The sequence below is a fragment of the Symphalangus syndactylus genome, chromosome 15 (genome assembly GCF_028878055.3).
Source record: "Symphalangus syndactylus isolate Jambi chromosome 15, NHGRI_mSymSyn1-v2.1_pri, whole genome shotgun sequence".
In the NCBI taxonomy this organism is placed as follows: domain Eukaryota; kingdom Metazoa; phylum Chordata; class Mammalia; order Primates; family Hylobatidae; genus Symphalangus; species Symphalangus syndactylus.
Window position 1 is genome coordinate 19,312,290 of NC_072437.2, and position 22,949 is coordinate 19,335,238.

General features: G+C 38.8%; 1 long non-coding RNA gene across 2 annotated transcripts in view; it reads right to left on the reverse strand.

Annotated features, from left to right (window-relative positions):
• The window catches only part of LOC134732633 (uncharacterized), a 233,790-nt gene that overhangs the window by 53,692 nt on the left and 157,149 nt on the right, over positions 1-22,949 (reverse strand). The gene's annotated exons all lie outside the window — the stretch shown is intronic.

Sequence of the window (22,949 nt, forward strand, 5' to 3'; positions counted from 1 at the left end):
CCTTGATATATAGTAGCTATGAAGATATAGGTCTTTAATGCTTTAGAAACATACATTTATATTTATTATCCTCAATAAAAAGCAACAAGTTATCAACTGTTTTGTTCTCTGAATTGATCTACCAACCTATAACTAGTTTCTAAATGCTCCTAGATGTACTGTACCTCTGCAAGTCACACTGTGGTAAGCAACTGAAATGCATCATGGCAGTTTTACATAACATTCATATGCAAAAAGATGAATGCATCTCTTCCAAACACATAATTTAATAGGCTGTTCTAATAAAACACTGGGGAATTTAAATGTATTACACAATAACAATTCCAAATCCAATAAAAAAGAAAAGTGGATACATTGTCTTGAACTAATAAGCAAAACAGAATTTAAAATTTTTAGTGCTATTTTTGTACAAAACAAGAGTTGGGTTTTTTTCTTTATCTCCCACAAAAGAGTGCAAACAATGAAAAATTGTTTGATTCTGCATAAAGCTTGGAAATAGAATATTAATCTCAGGTTGACATAAAATATATAATGTAAAAGAGCACATTGTAGAGAAGAAATGGGACTGTGTATGGTGATGAAATCTGAATACTTGTGTAGTGTCATGCTCACAGGGGTACCAAATGTGATGAGTAAACAGTCATGTTATTTTTCAAAAGGAGGTGATGGGTTCCTTTCTCAGCCATATGGGAAATTAGTTTTGGAGGGAGTGTTAATATGCATACCCCAAAATTGCCTCCAGACATAGCCAATCACCCAATCTTTGCTCTCTGTTGGGTTTTATTTTAGCTCTGTTTGTTTTTGTTGTGTTATATTTCCTGAGCATCATTCTATACATTCTCTGTTTTCATTATTGTTACTATCTATCTTCTGTTATCAGGCAAGCAAATGATGCTATATACTGGATCAAATGGAAGAAAACATTAATTTTGACCCCTGTCTCACAGTATAAGTAAAAATCAATTCCTGTTAGATTGTAGATCCAAATGTGAGAGGTAAAATTTAAAGTTCTAGAAGACATCATAAGAAAATATATATATGATGTTGAAGTAGACCAGATTTCTTAAATAGGTGCTAAAACCACTAACTGTAAAGAAAAATATTCATACTTAACTATATTAAAATTAGATACTTCTGTATATGAAAATTCAACATGAAGTAAATTTAAAAATATAAGTAGGAAAAGATATTTTCAATACATATAACTGCCAAAGGACTTAAATCCTGCCTATTTAAAGTATCAATAAAAAGGGAAAAAAATAAGTAGTAGAAAGTTGGACCAAAGGCTTAAGTAGATACCTCACAAAAGAGGGTATCCAAATCACCAAGAAACCTGAAAAGGTGTTCAACCTCTTTAGTCATCAGGAAAATGAAAATTAAAATTTCAATGAGATGCCACTCCACACTTGTTAGAATGAGTAAAATTCCAAAAGACTGAGAATACCAAATGTTGACAAGAACATTGAGTAACTGGAACTATCATGTAATGTTGGTGGGAGTCTATAATACAGCTTCTTTCGAAAACTCTTAGATAGTATATTACCATGTATAGCTCTAGGATCTAGCAATTCCACCTCTGGGAATGTATATACATGTGCAATAAATGACACGTCCATCAACATTAGAATAAATTATAAGATTGTTGTATATTCATACAGTAGAATACAACAATGAAAACATGCTACATTCAACTATGTTGATGATCTCAAAAACAAAAGTAGATGTACACACAAAAGTAGATGTACTAATCAATTGCAAAGACAAGCAAAGTTACCTGTGGCATTAGAAATCAGGATTGGGGTTACCTTGGGAGAATAGTAACTAAAAGGGAGTATGAGGTGGGGCATGGTGGTTCACTCCTATAATTCCAACACTTTGTGAGGCCAAGATGGGAGAATCACTTGAGCCCAGGAGTTCAAGACCAGCCTAGGCAACATAGTGGGACCTCGTCTCTACAAAAAAAAAAAAAATAGTAACTAAAAATAAAATAAAAGGGAGTATGAGGAGGGGTCTGGTTGCCAACATTCTGCTTTTTTACAGAAGTTGTAGGCACATGGATGTATCCACTTTATGAAAAGTCATCAAACTAGGCTCTTAAAGCCTGGACACTTTTCTATATATACACTATACTTCAAAAAAAAACTTTTTTAAAAAAAATTAAGAATGCATGGCAACTGTGAGCCCTCCTGGGTTGTCAATCCTCCCACCTCAGCTTCCTGAGTAGCTGGGACTACAGCAATACATCACCATGCTCATATTTAAAATGAAGAAGGTTGATTCCCCCAATTGCAGACTAATTATATTGATATTTGATTTCAGGGGAAAAATAGTAAATCGGGTGAAAATCGCTTCTATATCATAAAATGTCTTTAAGCCCAGCTATTTTCTAATAGAGCTTGTATATGTTTCTATAGACCATCCCATTTTGAATGATGCTATAATGCAAAAACCAGCTAATTTTAAGAAAACAAATTAAACTAGTTAGGCTATTTTTCTGATACAGCTTGTGTATGTTTCTATATACTGCCCCATTTTAATAGAATTATGAAGCCAAAGGCTAGTAAGATTAAGAAAAAGAGTTAAATGAGAATTAATTTATACAACACGGTGCAATTAATTCTAAACTGCTATAATATATTAACTCACCAGAAGTGAACATCAGGAGTAAACCAGACCTGCTGAAAGAGTGAGGGTGTCAGAATGGCACAGTCAGTTTTATGCCTGCCAAGTCTGTATCATTGCTAACCAAAGTCAAATACAGTTACTTTGAATATCTGCTCCATTTTCTCCATGTTTCTTTCTTTTATTAGTTGCAGGATAACTAGTAAAAAAAAAAAAAAAAAAAAAAGATGCAGTTGTCAAATGAGATATCTCACACCTTTTGTGATGTAAAATTTTCAGGAAGGAAAATTTAAGATACGTTACTCAGGATAGTTGATTGTCTTAGATTGGAGATAAGGGAACACCATAGCCTCACCCCTCTCTTTCTTACTAAGAAAAAGACAGATAACCAATAGAATATTGGATGGGAGACTTAAATAGGACTTCACAGAAGACATGGTAGAGGTGTAATGGCTGCAGTATTCAAACGTTCCCAGGAGAGGGACATTAAGAAGCAGTGGGACTTGGCAAGGGGTTAGACCAGGACCAGTGAAGGAAACTGCACATAGGAAGGTAGCCTATGGACTTTAGATGATGTATGATGTTGACACCTTCCTTTTTTACATTTCTAATTTCCTTATACCTTCCTCAAGTCTCCACTGGGAAAGTAAGGTAGTGAGAAAGCTGCTAGAGAGTGGAGACAACCAGAAGAAGCAGTTTGACAGGAATTGAGCCAGTTAGACATTTGACGCTGCAGAATGCAAGCCAGTCCTGAGGCCCTTCAGCAGACTGTAGCCGGAGAGAGGGTGGCTTCCCCACTGTGATGGTTAATACTGAGTGTCAACTTGATTGGATTGAAAGATATAAAGTATTAATCCTGGGTGTGTCTATGAGGGTGTTTGTTGCCAAAGGAGATTAACATTTGAGTCAGTGGGCTGGGGAAGGCAGACCCACTCTTAATCTGGGTAGGCACCATCTAATCAGCTGTCAGCAAATATAAAGCAGGCAGAAAAACATGAAAAGGTGAGACTGGCCTAGCCTCCCAGCCTACATCTTTGTCCCATGCTGGATGATTCCTGCCCTGGAACATCGGACTTCAAGTTCTTCAGTTTTGGAACTCGGACTGGGTCTCCTTGCTCCTCAGCCTGCAGGTGGCCTATTGTGGGACCTTGTGATTGTGTAAGTTAATACTTAATAAACTCCCCTTTGTATATCTGTATCTATCCTATTAGTTCTGTCCCTCTAGAGAACCCTGACTCATCTACCCACCATATGGGACAGAGCTCACATTTGACTCTCCACATAGCAAACAGAAGCATTTAGAGAGGTGGGGTCTACATATGGAAAGAATCTTGCACACAGTAGGTACCCCAAAATAGGTAGCTATTATTATTATCATCTAGTTCATGCTACAAAAACATCAGGAAAGCCTCTACAATACTGTTGAAAATCGGACAGTCTATGGCCAGTTAGGAACTGGTCTGTACAGCAGGTGAGTGGTGGGCAAGCAAATGTTATCATCCAAGCTCCACCTCCTGTGAGATCAGTGGCAGCATTTGATTCTCATAGGAGTGCCAGCCCTATCGTGAACTGTGCATGTGAAGGATCTATTCTGTGCCCTCCTTATGAGAATCTAATCCATCTCCCCAGCACCCCTGTCTGTGGAAAAATTGTCTTCCAGGAAATCAATCCCTGGTGCCAAAAAGGTTGAGGACCACTGGTCTCCAGGAACATACACAATCTCTATCAGAAAAATAACTCAAATTTGAGGTACCCTGCAATATGGAAATTATGATATCCCAACTAAGGAAAGTCACTATTTGAAAAATAAGACATTAGTGCAAAAGTAATGATTTCTAAGAAAAGTTTGGAAGATTTTGTCAATAAAGAAAATGCAGATAGAGACTGGGAAGAATTTCAGAAGATTCACCTACAAATAGTCAGGGTTGTGGAAAACTGCATATGTCATTATAGATTCTGCTCAATGAATTTTCTTTCAAGTTCATTTTCCCTACATAGGAGGGATGCAAGTGTCAAATGAAATATGTGATATCTTTTGCAATGTGAAACTGTCAGGAAAAAAAATTTAAGATGTGTTACCAAAGGGCATAAAATTCAAGCTTTTAGGCCAGGCACAGTGGCTCACACCTGTAATCCCAGCACTTTGTGAGGCTGAGACGGGTGGATCACCTTAGGTCGGGAGTTCGAGACCAGCCTGACCAACATGGAGAAACCCTATCTCTACTAAAAATACAAAATTAGCCAGGTATGTTGGTGCATGCCTGTAATCCTAGCTACTCGGGAGGCTGAGGCAGGAGAATTGCTTGAACCCACAAGGTGGAGTTTGCAGTGAGCCAAGATCGTGCCACTGCACTCCAGCCTGGACAACACCAGCAAAACTTCGTCTCAAAAAAAAAAAAAAAAAAAATCAAGCTTTTAATAGATTTACTAAACTATAAAATTTCATCTGTGCAGACACAAATACCATATTTTACATATGGCATATTATTCAGTGTTATGGAGTAAAATAGGTACATTAAGCAACAGAAGGCCATGGGCACAAGACGAGTAAAAATACATACAATATACTACATGGTGCTTAAGAGGTAAGCTCTATATAGGATACACAAAATGAGTGGAGAGTGCTTGAGGAACAATTCTGGTGAGCTGCACTCAGCTGTACTTAGATGAGCTCTACAGGACAGCTAGGACAATGAGAGGTATCTTAGTCCATTTTGTGCTGCTATAATAGAATACCTGAGACTGGGTAATTTATAAGAAACAAAAATTTATTGGCTCATGTTTCTGGAGGCTGGGAAGTCCAAGATCAAGGGGTGAGCATCTGGTGAGGGTCTTCCTGATGCATCATTCATGGCAGAAGGTAACAGAATGAGAGAATGAAAAGGGGGCCAAACTCATTCTTGTATAAGGAACCCACTCCTATGATAACAGCATTAATTCACTCAGGAGGTCACAGCCTTCATGGCTAATCACTTCTCATTAGGACACACCTCCCAACATTGTTGCATTAGGAATAAAGTTTCCAACACATGCTTTTTGGGGGATATATTCAAATTATAGCAAGAGATTACTGTCCAACTTGATGGAAGGGCAAAGCTAGTAAATGTGGCTAGATGAGGCTGACACACTTATAACTGGGAAGCATATAATGAATGATTAAAACATTGAGGATGGGGCAAATGAGTAAGTCTAGAGGAGCTGACTGGAGGTACCATCCAAGTGAGAAATAGTCAGCATTAAGGGTGAGCTCAGTTTCCATCTTTTTTTATCTGATCCATGAGAGCAATGTGGATTTGTAAAACCAACCCAAGCAAAAAATTTATTGATGTGGCTTGAGTTTGTGTCTTTTCAAGAGTTCCCTGTGCCATCTGGCACCACCAAAAGCCTCATGTTGGAGTGGGGTGCACTACTCCATTAGTGGCACAGCTGATGAGCGTGCAGTGAGGTCTGTTCTGCTGCAAAAGTCAGTGACATGCTGAGCTACACAAGATGCCCATGTCTGTAGTGCAGGCTCCAACATGTATCCTTAGGCACATGGGAGGCCCTTCTTTCCATACATGGAGGTGTTACACTGCCTGCCTACTGAGATGCTTCATGTCAAATCAACATCTCCTTCATTAAACTGCTTGGAAAGTCCTGTTTTCCACACTCATGATTTATGTCACTGCTTCCTTAATGAAAGGTCCACTATAGCTCATGGAATCCTGCATCATGCTTTCTGTGAACAAATTACTTGGGGTAGGCCAGTCTCCTGAAATTTTTACTTAGCAGTGATTTGTCCAAGCGCCTTTTAAAATACTTCTAAAAGATTCATTGGTAACATGTTTTTTAATAATCAGCCTATATAAATCCCTCACTGACTCGTTATTATAATAGTACTTATTATTGCAATTTCTAATTTGTCCCCTGAGATAATTTTAGTTTCCATGTTTCTATTATAAATATTGTGAATAGCACCTATTATCATCATCATTCTGTACTGTGGCCTTTATTACACACAATAAATTACACACAGACCTTCAAGCGAATCCAGAGTTTAGAAAGGCAAACTAAAAACATGCCTTTTATTTGCTAGAACAGTCTAGATCTGAGAGAGAGAGAGAGAGAGAGAGAAAGATTGAAACTTCTGACAAGTTCTCACCCTTAGGAATTTGTTCTGAGGTTGCACCAAGTTGGCCTACATCCCTGAAGATACAGAAAGCAAAGGAAGAAACTGACTCTAAGTATTAAGAGTGCATTTTTGTTTGAATGGTTCCAAGTTTGGGATAGAAACAATGATAGCACAAGCAGTAATCTGTAATAGTAAAGATTAAAATAAAGAGGTACTGGACTCTTACTTAGATTTTGCTCTGGTTCATTCAACAAGTATTTCCTAGAAATCTTTGTGTCTGGGGTAAGCATAAGGACTTCAAAATGAATGAAGCGTAATCTCCATCCTTCAGAGATTAACAAGACAGTGGGGGTAAGAAGGGAGAGCAGACACACAGACTTTATTGTTGCACAGGAAGCCTAAGTGCACGTGTATCATGCTTAGTGTAAATTAATTGCAATGCAATGAGAATAGAGTGAAGAGAAGCAAGCTTCTATGGCACCAGCTTTATACTGTTTTTATCAAATAGCCATAATCCATACTTAATTACAGCCAGATAAACTCAGAGTTTACAACCAGTCCATATGATCCTGTTCAAGATGGCAGACTGAGTGCAAACATGTATGACCACTTCTTCCCAAGACTTCCTTAAGGTGTTAATAAAGCAATGTGGTTATTAACTATATACTCACAAATTAATTAAATATGGGAGAGGGAGGCAGCCTAAAACAAGAGATAAAACAAATTTCTAGAAGACAGAAATAGGTGCAGAGAAGGCTGCAGCTAAGGAGGAAGGCAGACTCTGGTGGGACCTCAGTATAGCTCTGTCATCAGGATGGCAGAGGTGGCAGAGGGCAGAATGGGAGGGATGTTAATTAATAGTCTACATCTGAAATGCCTGAAGCCCACAACTCCATGTACAGATTGTCCTGCAAGACAGATATTTAATCATGAAGAAAGCAGCAAGTTTTTTTCTCTAAAGAAATAGACAAACTATCAAGTGATAATTATAACACTTAAGGTAGGGTTTTGACATCCTGGAGCAAAGCCCCCCACATTCCAGCATTAGGGTAGTCCTCAGTTTAATCACTAGGTCCTCTAAAAAAAAAATCCTGCTACTTTACAAATGCCACCAGGGAAATCTCAGTCTGAATATGACTGGGAAAGCAAGAACCACCAGAAATCTGAAGAAAGCCTGCAGCATTACAACGACCATGACAAATTATGCAGAAAAGCTAATCCCAGAGGGAAAGGAGGGGGACTTGCAAAAATGGCTAATTAATATGAGAATTAATATTAATATGAGAGTTGATATAATGATGCATCCAGAGAAACAAGAGGAGAAGAGGAGCAAAAGAGGAAGGAGAAGGATAGGAAGAGAGAAGGACGTCTGGTGAAAAAAGAACAATTACTTCAAAATCATGCCACTTTTTAATTCTTATATTAATCGCCTTCTATCTGGACCATGCCTACTTCTGTTTTGTTTGCTTTAGTGGAGAATAAGAAAGCTGAATCAATTTTAATGTTTTCCCTTAAGTTGCGTGGGGATCGTGACACTGGAACCACAGAGAAGGAAGTGTAATCAAAAGAAGCTACTCGATTCTCAATTTTCAGTAAGCAATGTTTGTATAATCATCTTAACAGAAATTCTGCATGTTCATTCAATACATGTTTATTGACTCCCTACTATGTGCCAGGCTTGTGTAGGCACATGGAGTACATCAGTGAACAAGACAGTAAACAAACATGCCTTCCCATTGTAAGCTACATTCTAGAGGAGATCCATAATATATTATAATCATTAGGTAAGTTTTGTAGGGTTAAGTACATTGGGGAAACGCTAGAACAGGCAAAGAGGGATAGGGTGTGAGTTGTGAAGCAAGTTGCATAGGGGCCAATGAAATTAGGTGAAAAGACGTCATCCGAGGAAGATTTGAATGTGGCGAGGAGGTAGCCATCTGAAGGCCATGAACAGCCTTTTGACGAGAAGGCTATCTGCCAACCAAAAAGTAAAGGTGGCTGTCCCAGAGCAAATGAGTGAGACAGACAGTGGGAAGGTGGGAGGGAAGTTGAGTAGGAGGAGATGGGTGGGTTGTGTGGGGCTTTATACGTCCTTAGAAGGACTTCGGCTTTCACTTTGAGTGAATGGTGGACATTGCAGGGAATGGGGCCAGATGAGCGATGTGATCTCTAACAACAACATTCAGGCTGCTGCAATGAGAACAAGTTAGAAGGGGCAAAGGTGGAAGCAGAGATACCTGTCAGGAGGCTATTGCAGTTTATTATGTTTTAATCATTCTACATCCAAAGCACAGGAGGCTTAATCCATGTTAAAACTCAGATCGTCAACGTTAGCAGCCTGGCAATACTAAAGTCAATGCAGAACTCATAAAGGTGGGAGCTCACAATGGGGAGGAGAAGACCGGGATCAGTCGGTGCCTTTAAAAGACACTGCCTTTCATTGTAAGCTCTTTTATGCTTTCCAGTTTTTAAATTACATATATGGATAACCAATTTTTAAATTGTAGGTTAGATATGCCAATTTCAGTCTAGAAAGTAGTCAAGATAAATACCGTATCGCTTATATTAAAATTGCTTCTTGTTGGCATTTGGGGCAGAACGCATTCCCTCATAGTGGCTTTCTAAATTATTTTAAAACATCGATGTTATCATCTCTTTCAGTCATATGAACATTTCTGCCGTCTTCATTTGCACAACTGCAGCACCCAGTATTAAACAGCCAACATTATGGTGCAAGACAAGGAGGTTGCTGGATTTAAATATTCAGCATGGGGAACGGTAGGAAAAAATGCAGAAGATTCCAGGCTCTGCCACTTATGAAGGATATGTCTTGGAATAGACATTCCTGAGCAACTTCCTGAATATCCCTGAGAACTGGTAAAACTGGCCCAAGATAAGTGTTGAAACTGAGGGTTGTTTTGAGTGCTTAATAAGCTAATAGATGTGGAACACGTTGTAAAATTAAAGGTGCTAAATATTTTTAGGTTTATATAGTTGATATTTCATAATCATTAATCATTAATGCTTTGCACAGTGCTCCATAAATTCTATACATTTTACTTTGTCTTCATTCCTTATAATAATTGTTAGTGAAGGTGTGCTATTAAGTAAAACAGCAACTACCCTGAACTTTGATTCAGTTGTGACAGGTGGCTGGTCCCATAAATCATTTTGTGATACTTCAAATCTAATTTCTTCATCTTTCAGTTTTAGGTCAACATGATTTCTATAATGAATTCTTCTGAGTCAAAGAAAACGTTTTAAAGAACTTTACTCTTATCCTATGCAAAATTGGTCTTATGAAAATGACTTTACTTTGATCATATAACTTGCATGCTGGATTTTATCACATGGTGTTTTGACATCTATTTGAAATTTAAAGGAAATTATTTCACTCACCATGAAATGTCTCTGCATACATCTCATATAAGAGGCTCCCTAGAATTAAAATACATGTGTGAAAGGAATAATTGCTCCTTCCAACATCCTAATTGTTCATAACATCAGGTCACTGAATGTTTAGAAACCAAGTTGTAACTAGCTTGCAATCATATCATCTTTGGCATGGCTGACAACAAGCCTTTTAATAACACATCCCACAATAAACTAGAAAGCAGGCCTCATATGTTCCCTAAAACTTTATTACGGTGCTAACCTTTCAACAAGAAATGTCATTTTGGAAATGCCATATGCATTTTAACTCTTGTTCCAGTTACTGATGGCAAGAATGACCTATCAACAAAGATAGAGGATAAAGAGTCTCATCATTAGCCATATACTAACCACAGTCATTCAGGGTCATTACAACCCCATTTTTCACTCAGGGCAATGCCATTTTATTCATCAAATTGCTTAAAGAAATATTACTTTCTATCACTACCAGAGAACTGAAGTGTCCTGGGATACTTTAAGTTATAAAGTCCTATAGGGACTTTACTTCCAGTATCTTCCTGTATCTCTTTTCTTAAATTTTCTCTTTTCAGGTTGATCAGCAGGAGTTGCTCTAAATGTCCAAGTCCAGATTGACATACGAGTGAAGGAAGAATGGAGAATTTTTTTTCTCCTCAAATATATCTTTAAAATATTTGCAGAGATTCTAAAAAGAGGAGAAATCTTCTTGTCTATTCTAGTCTGAAGAACAATCTACAGGCAAGAAAATCTACTCCCCTGGACCATGCAGATTGGGAAGGATGTAATTAGGATAACGAATAGGTTCAAAAGACTCTTGCTGAATCATTCAAATTAGCCAAATCAACTCTGACCACTAAACCGGATGATAGTTGAAGCTTCTAATGTGGTCAGCATTTGGAACTGCCAAGGGTTCAAGTCCAAGAGACCCATGTTAATAAATACTCTAGCAAATACACTTATGTTTTATTCATCAAACACCAATTGAGATGTAAATATTTATGTCAACCATGACCACAGGTTGTAGGAACAACAATGAACAAGACATAGACACCAAGTAATTGCCAAGTCAGTTCCCATTCCTGATGGGGCGTAGAGATCAATAAAGGAGAGCTAGGGGCTTTGGGGTGTTTCATGTTAGGGGATGTTGTCATTTTATACATGGTGGTCAGAGATGTCCTCTGGGATAAAATGACATTTCAGTAAAGACCCAAAGGACGGGAGAAAGTTAGCCATGTGAACGATGAATTCAGAGCAGACATCTATCTTGCCTCCTTACTTGTCTTTAAAAGCAAAGTTTCTGTCACTTATGTTTATCTTATTTTGATGTGGAAAATAGAGGATAAGCAAAAATAATTATTGTTTTTCTTCTACTGCATCAATTTTTTTTTATTATACTTTAGGTTTTAGGGTACATGTGCACAATATGCAGGTTTGTTACATATGTATCCATGTGCCATGTTGGTTTCCTGCACCCATTAACTCATCATTTAGCATTAGGTATATCTCCTAATGCTGTCCCTCCCCACTCCCCCACCCCACAACAGTCCCCAGAGTGTGATGTTCCCCTTCCTGTGTCTATGAGTTCTCATTGTTCAATTCCCACCTATGAGTGAGAACATGCGGTGTTTGGTTTTTTGTCCTTGCGATAGTTTACTGAGAATGATGGTTTCCAGTTTCATCCATGTCCCTACAAAGGACATGAACTCATCATTTTTTATGGCTGCATAGTATTCCATGGTGTACATGTGCCACATTTTCTTAATCCAGTCTATCGTTGTTGGACATTTGGGTTGGTTCCAACTCTTTGCTATCGTACTGCATCAATTTTTAACTTTCGGAAGCTAATTGCCTATTTGCATCTTCTCACTTCTGCCAAGTCACCTCATGATCCATCACACACAGAAAAAGTCACCAACAATCTTGGTCCTTGAGAGGACATGCCGTCAGGATCAACTCAGCAACTGCGTGCTGCACTCCAGCTGGAAGGCTGGATAAGAAATGCATGAGTGGGACATGAGAACTTACTGGATTTTCTTCATGCTTTCCTTGAAGTCTTTTGCCATAGATGCTCCATTTAGCTGAATCTCCGCACTACACATGCATCATAGAACCAGGGATGACAGCCAGCAATACTTTTAGGGGCCAGAACAAGTTTTCATTTCTTTTAAAATGAGAAGAAAAAAAATGAAGTCTGAGTTTTTTCAAGAGTCTTCATTTGGACACTTAGTTCTGATTTCGTGGTCCTCTTCCTTTCTAATGGAAGCACTTAGGATGCAGCCATCTTTCCAGTTACAATTTTAACTGCATCCCATGAGTTCTGTTCTGTAACATTGGTGCTATCATTCACTTCCAGATATTTTTAGATTTTCATAATGGACTCTTCTTTGACCCATGGGATACTTAAAATTGTGTTTTAAAATTTTAAATTATGGATAAGGATTAATATTTTATATGGCTTTCTAATTTGATTGCACTGTGGTATGATTGCACTGAGGGAACATGGTGTGTTTGATATTAGTTTTTGGCATTTATTAAAATTTGCTCTAGTGTCACTATTTAGGAAATCGTTTCATGTGTCATGAAAGTTCAAGAATTCTTTACATGTTGGGAACAAGGATGTGTATCCATTATATCAAGCTTTCAAATTTTAATCTCCCATGTCTAATATTTTTCTTTATACTATGAATTACTGAGCATGACATGTCAAATCCCTCATCATGAGTGTAGATCTATCCATTTCCAAATGTAATTTAAAATGTTTGCATCATATAGATCCAAGTGGTAACATGGGTGGACACAGGTTTAGAATTCTAGTATCTTACTAGAGATTTTTCTTTTTTTCTCTTCGTATAGTGATTGTCTCTATCCTAAATTTTGTTTTGTCATTAAAGTCTGTGTGGCCAGACATTAACACTGCCAGCCACTCCGGTTAGTATTTTCCTGGAATAGTGTTTTCAGTTTCAACTCATATTTCAGGATTTTTAGGATTAATTCTCACAAATAGCACTCACAGTTAACTCAAAACAAAACCATTATTCACTGGTTATTCTGTGCCAGGTACAGTTCTAGGCAAAGGGAGAACAGAAGTAAACTAAACAAAGTCCCTGCGATCAAGGAGTTTACAGTCTACAGGGGGCAGTCAGAGGGCAGGAGAGGAAGAAAGACAATAACTAACAAGGTAATGCAAGAGGTATGAAGAAAAACAAATTAGAGTAAGAGGGTATGGGGGAGTGGGAGGGCATACTGTTTTGTGGAGGGTAGTCAGTGAAGAATTTGCAGATACAGTGGTATTTGAGAAGCCAGGGAAATCAGGGAGCAAGCCAGGGAAATACCTAGGAAAACAGACCCCAGGCTTAAAGAAGAGCTGGGGAACAAGCCCACAGTCAAAAGCAGGCTTGGGCACACTTGGAGATAGCAGGTGGCCAATCCCACTTCTGTAAGTAGGGTGAAGGGTCACAGGGAGAGCACAGGAGAGGAGGTCAGTCTGGGGTGGGCCAGCAAGATGGAGGGACAGCTCCCAAAAGGTCTTGAGGTGACGATAAGGATGCTGGACTTTCCTCTGAGTGAAATGGAGGGGCGAGTGACTGGATCTGATTTGCACTGAAGAACAGATTATGACAATATTCCAGGTGAGAAACTTCCATGGATGGTGGGGCAGCGGGGGCAGCACTGAAAGTAGGGAGCCATGGTCAGATTCTAAATGTATCTTGAAGGCAGAACCAACATGATTTGCTTTTGGGTTGGATGTAAGATGTGATGGAAAGGGCACATCAAGGATGACTCCAAGGCGATTAGAAGAATTGAATAGCCATTTTCTGAGATGCAAGACTGCAGGAGGAGCAAGTTTAAGAAGAAAACCCGGAGTACAGTTTGGAAATCTTGTTGGGTTGGGAGGAGACTTAAAAACCAACACCTCAATTCCAATTTCTGGTTTGAAACCAAAGGCTTCTAGGGTCAAGCAGAGAGATCTACCATAACCTTTCTTACTAAAGATGTTCGGAGAATATGGCTTCGTTGTGAAAGCCAGTTGGGCTGGTTCTCTCTCTCTCTCTCTCTCTCTCTCTCTGTGTGTGTGTGTGTGTGTGTGTGTGTGTCTGTCTGTCTGTCTCTCTGCCTCTACCTTCCAGTCCAGACCTTAGAAGAGCACACCCAAGGAAAAGTTGAAATCTAAGGGAAGACACACTTCCCCAGTATTGCTGCCTTGTACAGATGAAAGGCAGAGAGGGAAGAAAAGAAGTGGATTTCCAGGCTTTGCAACACTTTATTAGATTCATTTGATTCACTCTAGAAAATCCTGGGCCATTGGTTATGGGAAGAAGCCATAAGCACTAGGGCCAGAGGCCAGGAACATTACCGCAGTAGGCCTCTTGACATGGACAGATGAAGAACCGGGAAAGAAGTTTTGTTTCCTAAGTTTGAAATGACCATCACACACCCAAGTGCAACACATTTACAGATGTTGTTTAGCCAATCTGATTCTCTCTGTCTTTTAAAAATAGTGAGTTTGTTTACATAGATCACATGTATTGAAGTTTTAATTTCTATATTTTGTTATTTCTGTTTATTATGCTTTTATCTGCCCCTTTCATTTTCTCTTCTCTATATTACATTGGCCAAGTTGTATTTCTTTTTTTAACCTCCAATGATCTGGAAGTTTTATTTTTTAGTGTTACATTTAACAACCCACACATCTCACTAAGAAATATCTCTGATCATCAGAGAAATGCAAATCAAAACCACAATGAGAAGTCATCCTCACACCAGTCAGAATGGCTATTATTAAAAAGTCAAAAAATAACAGATGCTGGCAAGGTTGAGGAGAAAAAGGAATGCTTTTACACTGTTGGTGGGAGTGTAAATTAGTTCAACCATTGTGGAAGACAGTGTGGCAGTTCCTCAAAGATCTAGAAGCAGAAATACAATTTTACCCAGCAATCCCATTACTGGGCATATACCCAAAGAAATATAAATCATTCTATCATAAAGATACATGCATGCATATGTTCGTTGCAGCACTATTCATAACAGCTATCAACCTAAATGCACATGTGATAGACTGGATAAAGAAAATATGGTACATATACAACAAGGAATACTATGCAGCCATAAAACGGAACGACATAATGTCCTTTGCAGGGACATGGATGGAGTTAGAAGCCATTATCCTCAGCAAACTATTACCTGAACAGAAAACCAAACACCATGTGTTCTCACTTATAAGTGGGAGCCAAATGATGAGAGCACCGGGACACATAGTGGGGAAAAACACACACTGGGGCCTTTTGGTGGGGGTTGGGGGAGAGAGAGCATCAGAAAGAATAGCTAATGGATGCTAGGCTTAATACCTAGGTGATGGGATGATCTACGCAGCAAAACACCATGGCACACATTTACCTATGTAACAAACCTGCACATCCTGCACATATACCACTGAACTTAAAAGCTGAAGAAGAAAAAAGAAAACAGAATCTAATCAGCAGCTCAATTCTAGTCACAATCGCTACAAGAAACTTTTAACTTTGATTATCTGTCTCTGATCTTATATATTATTACTGCCAGCAATTTACCTCTGTCTTTTCCCCATAATCTGGATCTGTTATTCTTATTTTTGTTGTTCTGTATATTTATTATTTGGTTAGATTTCCCATACACTTGTCTTTTCCCCACACCTCACTATTGGTTTTTGCAGCTCACTTAACTTCCTTCTTCCTGAAATATATTCTTCAGAAGATTTTTTTTAGTCTTCCTGAAAATATCTTTATTTTTCCTTTGTTCTTGAATGATAGGTTAGCTATACAGCATGAGTTATTTTCTCTCAATACCTTGACAATTCTAGTGCTTTTTAGTTTTTATTTTTGCTATTGAGAAGTGAACCATCAATCTAGTTGACAACTAGATTAATCTGTTTTTTTTTTTTTTTTTTCCCTGAGACAGGGTCTCTCTCTATCGCCCAGGTTGGAGTGCAGTTGTGTGATCTCGGCTCACTGCAGCCTCCGCCTCCTGGGTTCCAGCGATACTCTTGCTTCAGCCTCTCAGGTAGCTGGGATTACAGACACATGCCACCATGCCTGGATAATTTTTGTATTTTTAGTAGAGACCAGGTTTCACCATTTTGGCCAGGCTGGTCTCAAACTCCTGACCTCAGGTGATCTACTTGCCTCAGCCTCACAAAGTGTTAGGATTACAGTCATGAGCCACTGTGCCTGGCCTCATCTGTTCTTTTCTCTGCTTTTTAAGATTTGGGGGGTTTATTTGTTCTAATCTTCAATTTCACTCTGATATATCAAAGTATACTTTCACTTTTATTCACTCTGCTTGATATTCTCTGGATTTTCTAATGTACACATTCATATCTCTCATCAATTCTGGAAAACTATTAGCCATATTTTTTCCAAGTATCATTTCTTCTCCCACTCTTACTATCTTCTCTTTCTCCTCTCTCCTCTTGACATATGTTGGAGCATCCTGTTTCTTTCCTCCAGGCTTATTCATCTGTTTCTTTTTTCCTATCGTTTTATCACTCTTTGCCACATTTTGCATTCCTTCAAACCAATCTTCCAGTTCACGAATTGTCTCCCTAATTGGCCTTAAATACTAATGAGTCCTAAAATTCTGTGTCAGACAATTGTCACTGAAGTCAGACATTGCCTCTGAACTTGAATCTCCCATAACCAACAACTAACCCGACATCTCTGCTTGGACATGTAATTAGCCTATCAAGCTTTTATGTCCAGAAATAAACTCTTGAACTTCCCTATACACCCTGGCTCCTCCCACAGTCTTTCTTCTCTCATTAAATGGCAACTTCTCTCATTAAATGGCAACTCCAACTTTCTAATTGCTAAGGCCAAAAACATGGAGTAGTTGTACATTTATTTTTGTATATAGTGAGAAATAGGAGTCCAGTTTCATTCTTCTGCATATGGCCAGCCAGTTATCCCAGCACCAAGAAAACCCCACAGTCAACTTTGTCAAAGATCAGATGGTTGTAGATGTGCAGCTTTATTTCTGGGTTCTCCATCCTGTTCCATTGGTCTATGTGCCTGTTTTGTACCAGTGCAATGCTGTTTTGATTACAGCAGCCTTGTAGCATAGTTTAAACTTGGGCAGTGTGATACCTCCAGCTTTGTTCTTTTTGCTTAGAATTGCTTTGTCTATTTGGGCTCTTTCTTGAGGACATATGAATTATAGAATAGTTTTTTCTAATTCTGTGAAAAATAACATCACTAGTTTGATAGGAATAGTGTTGAATCTTTAGATTGCTTTGGGCAGTTTGGCCATTTAATGATGATTCTTCCAGTCCACGAGCATGGGACATTTTCTGTTTGTATCATCTATGATTTATTTCAGCAGCATTTTGTAGTTCTCCTTGTGGAGATCTCTTACATCCTTAGTTAGATTTATTTCCAGGTTTGTGTGTGTGTTTGTGGCTATTATAAATGGGATTGCATTCTTAATTTGGGTCTCAAGTTGAATGTTATTGGGATGTAGAAATGCTACTGATTTTTGTACATTTATTTTTGTATCCTGGATCTTTACTGAAGTTGGGTCTGTTCCGGATTTTATCTCCTGACTCAGACTTGGGAGGTTGTATGTTTTCAGGAGTTTGCCCATTTCCTCTAGATTTTCTAGTTTGTTAGAGGTGTTCATAATAATCTGAGAATCTTTCATATTTCTGTAGGATCAGTTCTAATTTAACCTTTGTTGTTTCTGATTGCGCTTATTTGGATCTCCTCCCTTTTTTTCTTTGTAAATCTAGATAGCAATCTATCAATCTTATTTGTCCTTTCAAAAAAGCCAGCTCTTGTTTTTGTTTATTCTTTGTATTGATTTTTGTGTCTCAATTTCGGTCTGTTTGCCCTGATTTTAGTTATTCTTTTCTTCTGCTAGCTTTGCAGTTAGTTTGTTCTTGTTTTTCTAGTTCCTTCAGGTGCAATGTTACATGGTTAATTTCAGATCTTTCTAACTTCTTGATGTAGGTGTTTATCGCTATAAACTTTCCTCTTGACACTGCTTTAGCTGCATCCCAGAGATTTTGGTATGTTGTGTCTCTGTTTTCATTTATTTCAAAGAGTTCTTAAATTTCTGTCTTAATTTTACTGTTTATCCAAAAGTCATTCAAGAGCAAGTTGTTTAATTTCTATGTAATTGTGTGGTTTTGAGAGATTTTCTTGTTATTTATTTATTTATTTATTTATCCCAGATGGAGTCTCGCTCTGTCGCCCAGGCTGGAGTGCAGTGGCGCGATCTCAGCTCACTGCAAGCTCTGCCTTCCGGGTTCACGCCACTCTCCTGCCTCAGCCTCCCGAGTAGCTGGGACCACAGGTGTCCGCCACCACACCCAGTTAATTTTTTTGTATTTTTAGGAGAGACAAAGACCAGCCACTATGCCTGGTCTTATTTGTATTTTTATTCCACCATGGTCTGAATGTATGGTTGATATGATTTCAATTTTTTGAATTTATTGAGACTTGCTTTACGACTGAGCATGTGGTCAATCTCAGAGTATGTTCCCTGTGCAGATAAGGATATGTATTCTGCGGTTGATGGATAGAGTGTTCTGTAGATGTCTATTAGGTTCAATTGGTCAAGTGTCAAATTTAAGTCCAGAATTTCTTTGTTAGTTGTTTGCCTCAATGATGTAACACTGTCAAAGGAGGTTCAAGTCCCTCACTATTATTGTGTGGCTAAGTCTTTTTATAACTCTAGAAGTACTTGCTTTATGAACTTGGGTGCTCCAATGTTGGATGTGTATATATTTAAGATACTTATGTCATCTTGTTGGATTGAACCCGTATCATTCTGTAGTGCCATTATTTGTCCTCCTTCTGTTGTTAAAGTCTATTTTATCTGATATAAGAATAGCAACCCCTGCTCTTTTTTGTTTACTGTTTGCATGATAGATCTTTCTCCAGCCTTGAGTCTATGAGTGTTGTTACATTTGAGATGGGTTTCTTAAATACAGCAGATGAATGGGTGGTGGTGGTGGTGATTTTTTTTTAATACTACTTGCCACTCTGTGCATTTTAGGTGGGCATTAAGACCATTTACATTCAAGGTTAATATTCATATGTGAGGCTTTGATCTTATCATGAAGTTGCTAGTTGGTTGTTTCGTAGTTTCTTTTGTGTGTTGCTTCAAAGGGTCTGTGGATTATGTACTTAGGTTTGATTTTTGTAGTAGCAGGTGTTGTTCCTTCATCTCCATGTTTAGAATTGCCTTAAGGATCTCTTGCAAAGCTGGTCTAATGGTAGTAAATTACCTTAGTGATTGTTTTTCTGAGAAAGATTTTATTTCTCTTTTGCTTATGAAACTTAGTTTGGTTGGGTATGAAATTCTTGTTTGGAGTTTCTTTTTTTTTTTTTAAAGATGCTGAAAACAGGTCCTCAGTCTCTTCTGGCTTATAGGGTTTCTGCTGAGAAGTCTGCTGTTAGCCCAGTGGGGTTCCCTTTGTACATAATCTGACCTTTTTCTCTAGCTGCCTTTAAGACTTTTTCTTTAGCATTGACTTTAGACAATCTGGTGACTATATTCCTTGGTGATGTTCAGATTCTTATAGTATCTGGCAGGTGTATTTGGAGGTGTATTTCTAGCCAAAGAAATTCAAGAATACTCTTCTGGGCTTATACCTCCCCCTCCATCCTGTCTTTTCCAGCATTGTTGCTAATTCTTTCACATAATGCCAGTTCTTTAGGCTTTAAGAAAAGCCAGTCAGCATCTGCACTGTCTTCTCTCTTCCTTAGTACTGTCACAACCCATAGAGGCCACCTCCCAGAGATGTTGGTATTTTCACTGAATTGGCACATTAACATTCCTTTTCAACTTCACCATGCATTCACAGAAATTTGCTTTCTCTGGATCACCATGCATTCCCAGAAATTTGCTTTCTCTGGATCAAAGTGGGGAGAGATTCTGGGGTTTTCTTATTATTATATTACATTTATGTTTTAAACAATATTCATTCCACAACTAACTTCTTTAAAAAACCAAGTAATTAATTCTTAGCGAAGAATAACTGAGTAATTAATTCTTAGATTCTTTTCTTACTCCTAAAGTTATTACAGAATGGCATACAAGACCTGAGGAAACCTAGAAAAGTATCAGTTTGTCTTTAAATTATCTTTGTCAGATGTGTAGAAAATATATGGGAACTGAATAAAGAAAGAGCTGAGAGCTGGATAAAGAAATAGTTGAGAATAGCAGAGTGACTAAGAAAGATTCTTCAAGCTTGGCCCCCTTTTTTTTTTTTTTTTTTTTTTTTTTTTTAGACAGAGTCTCCTATGTTGCCCAAAGCTTAGCACTATTGACTTTTGTGCTGGTTAATTCTGTGTTGCAGATATTTAGCAGTATCCCTGGCCCCTACCAATGAGATGCCAGTAGCACCCACACACACCAGTTGTGATGACCAAACATATCTCCAGATGTGGCCAAATGCCGCCTGGGAAGGGTAAGGGTTGATCATCCCATTGAGAATCACTGGTCTAGAGGTTCAAATTCCATTTTCACCACTTACAATCTGAATGATGTTATCCAATATCCATTCTTTCTATTCTTACTAATAGAACCCCAATTTTGATCAGGTTTGCTATGTGCCCAGCTCAAAACGTTAACATAGTTCTGCCTATTGAGACATAAGCTGAAGTTTTCTGGAAGGCTTTTGTTGATCTGATCTAGGCGACACTCCTTTTTCTTTCACCCTCCCCTTTCTCTTTGCCTGAAATGCCAACACAGTGAATGGGGCAGCAGCAGTCACGATGTGCCCATGAAGACCAAGCCATGCACTGAAAATGAGAATGTAGGAAGGTGGAAGGAAGCTAATACAAAGGCCAGCAAATCCAGCTTGCCTGTTTTTATACAGCCTACAGAAAGAATAGCTTTTACATGTTTTAATGGTTACAGGAAATTTTTAAAATGTATAATATTTTATGACATAAAAATAACATGAAATTTGTATTTCATTGTCCATAAATAAAGTTTTATTGGCACACAGTCATTTGTTTACACATGATCCGTGCTGCTTTTGTGCTCTAAAGGCAGAATTTAGTAATTGCAGCAGAGATGGTACAGCCCACAAAGCCTAAAATACTCTCTGACCTTTAACAAAGTTTATCAACTCAGACAGAATAACATCCTTGACAACTCAACTCCAGACTTTTTGTTGCGTGAGAAAAATAAGCTATTTACTTATATAATCCACGATTTTTCAGCTTTATGTCACTTCCAGCCAAAGGCAGTCTAATTGGTGCACAGCTAAATGAGATTTGATGAACTGGAAGAACCAAGGGCAGCATAATGAGGACAGTGTCTAGAGGACACTCTGCAGATGTCAGGACATCTAATTTACTTCCCTATAATTTCCCAGGAACTTTTAAAGCTTTTCTTGGAATAGACTGTGTCTATAAAACTGGAGAGGAGGGAAGAAATGAAAACTTTGAAGAATGAATCTTTACAGGACTCAGCAGACAAATAGGTGCACAAAGCAGAGAAGGTGCAGTAAAATAATAATACCTTAGTGTATTAGTTATCTGTTGCTGTGGAACGAATACTCCTAAGCAACAACACTTTTATCTCACATATCCTGTAATTCAGGAAGCTGGGCATGGTTTAGGACTTGCATTTACTGAATCACAGTGACAGTAGATTGTAGCTATCTCAAGTCTCAGTAGGAGCCACTTCCACACTCACACACAAGGTTGTTGCCAGAATTCAGTTCTTTGCAAGCTGTTGGGCTGAGACCCTCTGTTCCTTACAGCTATCAGCCAGAGGCTGCCCTCAGCACCTTGCCACACAGCCTCTCTGTAGGGCAGCTGGCAATGTGGCAGTGGCTTCACCAGAGTGGGCAAGTGAGGATACGAAAAGGAGTGTGACCCAGATAGAAGTCACAGTCTTATACAACATCATCCAGAAATGGCATCCCAGCACTTCTGCTGTATTCTGTTCATTAAAAGTGAGTCCCCACTTGAGGGGAGGAGATTAAGCAAAGGTGTGGGTACCAGGACGTAGGGTCATCAGGCACCTGTCAGAAGCTCCCTACTACACCCAACCAAGTGTTCAAATACATGGATTATTTTCACGTGGATTACTTTTGCTGCTAATCTTGGGATCTTTTCTGAAAAGCAAAGGAAGTGGACCCAGGCCCACGACCAAATCTTTCAAATGTCATCCCTGTGTAAAGATTTGTGCCCTAAACAGAAGGAGGTTCCTGCTCCCACCTCGCTCCAACCGACACATAACCATCTCCACCCTCTCTGCTCATGTCTTGGGAGTCCCTTATGTTAGCCAAACACCAAAAGAACAATTCTAACCCTGTCATCTAGAATCTAGGTATTTTTGGAAAAGTGTTTCCCATAGGTAGTTTACCCTTTATCTTTTGTCTTAAAAGTGTTTGTTGCTTTTCCCACAATGTGAGTTCAGAAATGCAGGCTGGCTTGCTCGTGAGTACCTACCTGCCAGTAAAGGCAAACAAGGCTCCCTTGGCTTAGATCTTCTTGTCCGGCGGTCCTTCCCACTCTCCCTCACTTTCCTCCTTAGCCTTCCTCCTCCAAAAGAGGGCTCCCTCACTTCACATTCTCTTCTCCCAGTGGGAAGTGCTTTCTGAAACAAAGAAGCCCTTGCCTAGCCCTAAGGCGGCTCAAGTGGCCACTTCTGACCAAATAGGCTTCAAGTTGGTGCTACAACTAAGCACCGAGGGTCTGTGAATTAGACCCTTTAGCATGTGCAGCGCTGCTTTGATGTTGGCAGACAACAGCCCTCATCTGAATGCCCCCTACCTCTTCTTCTAAGCGGACACTTCAGCCTCCCTTTG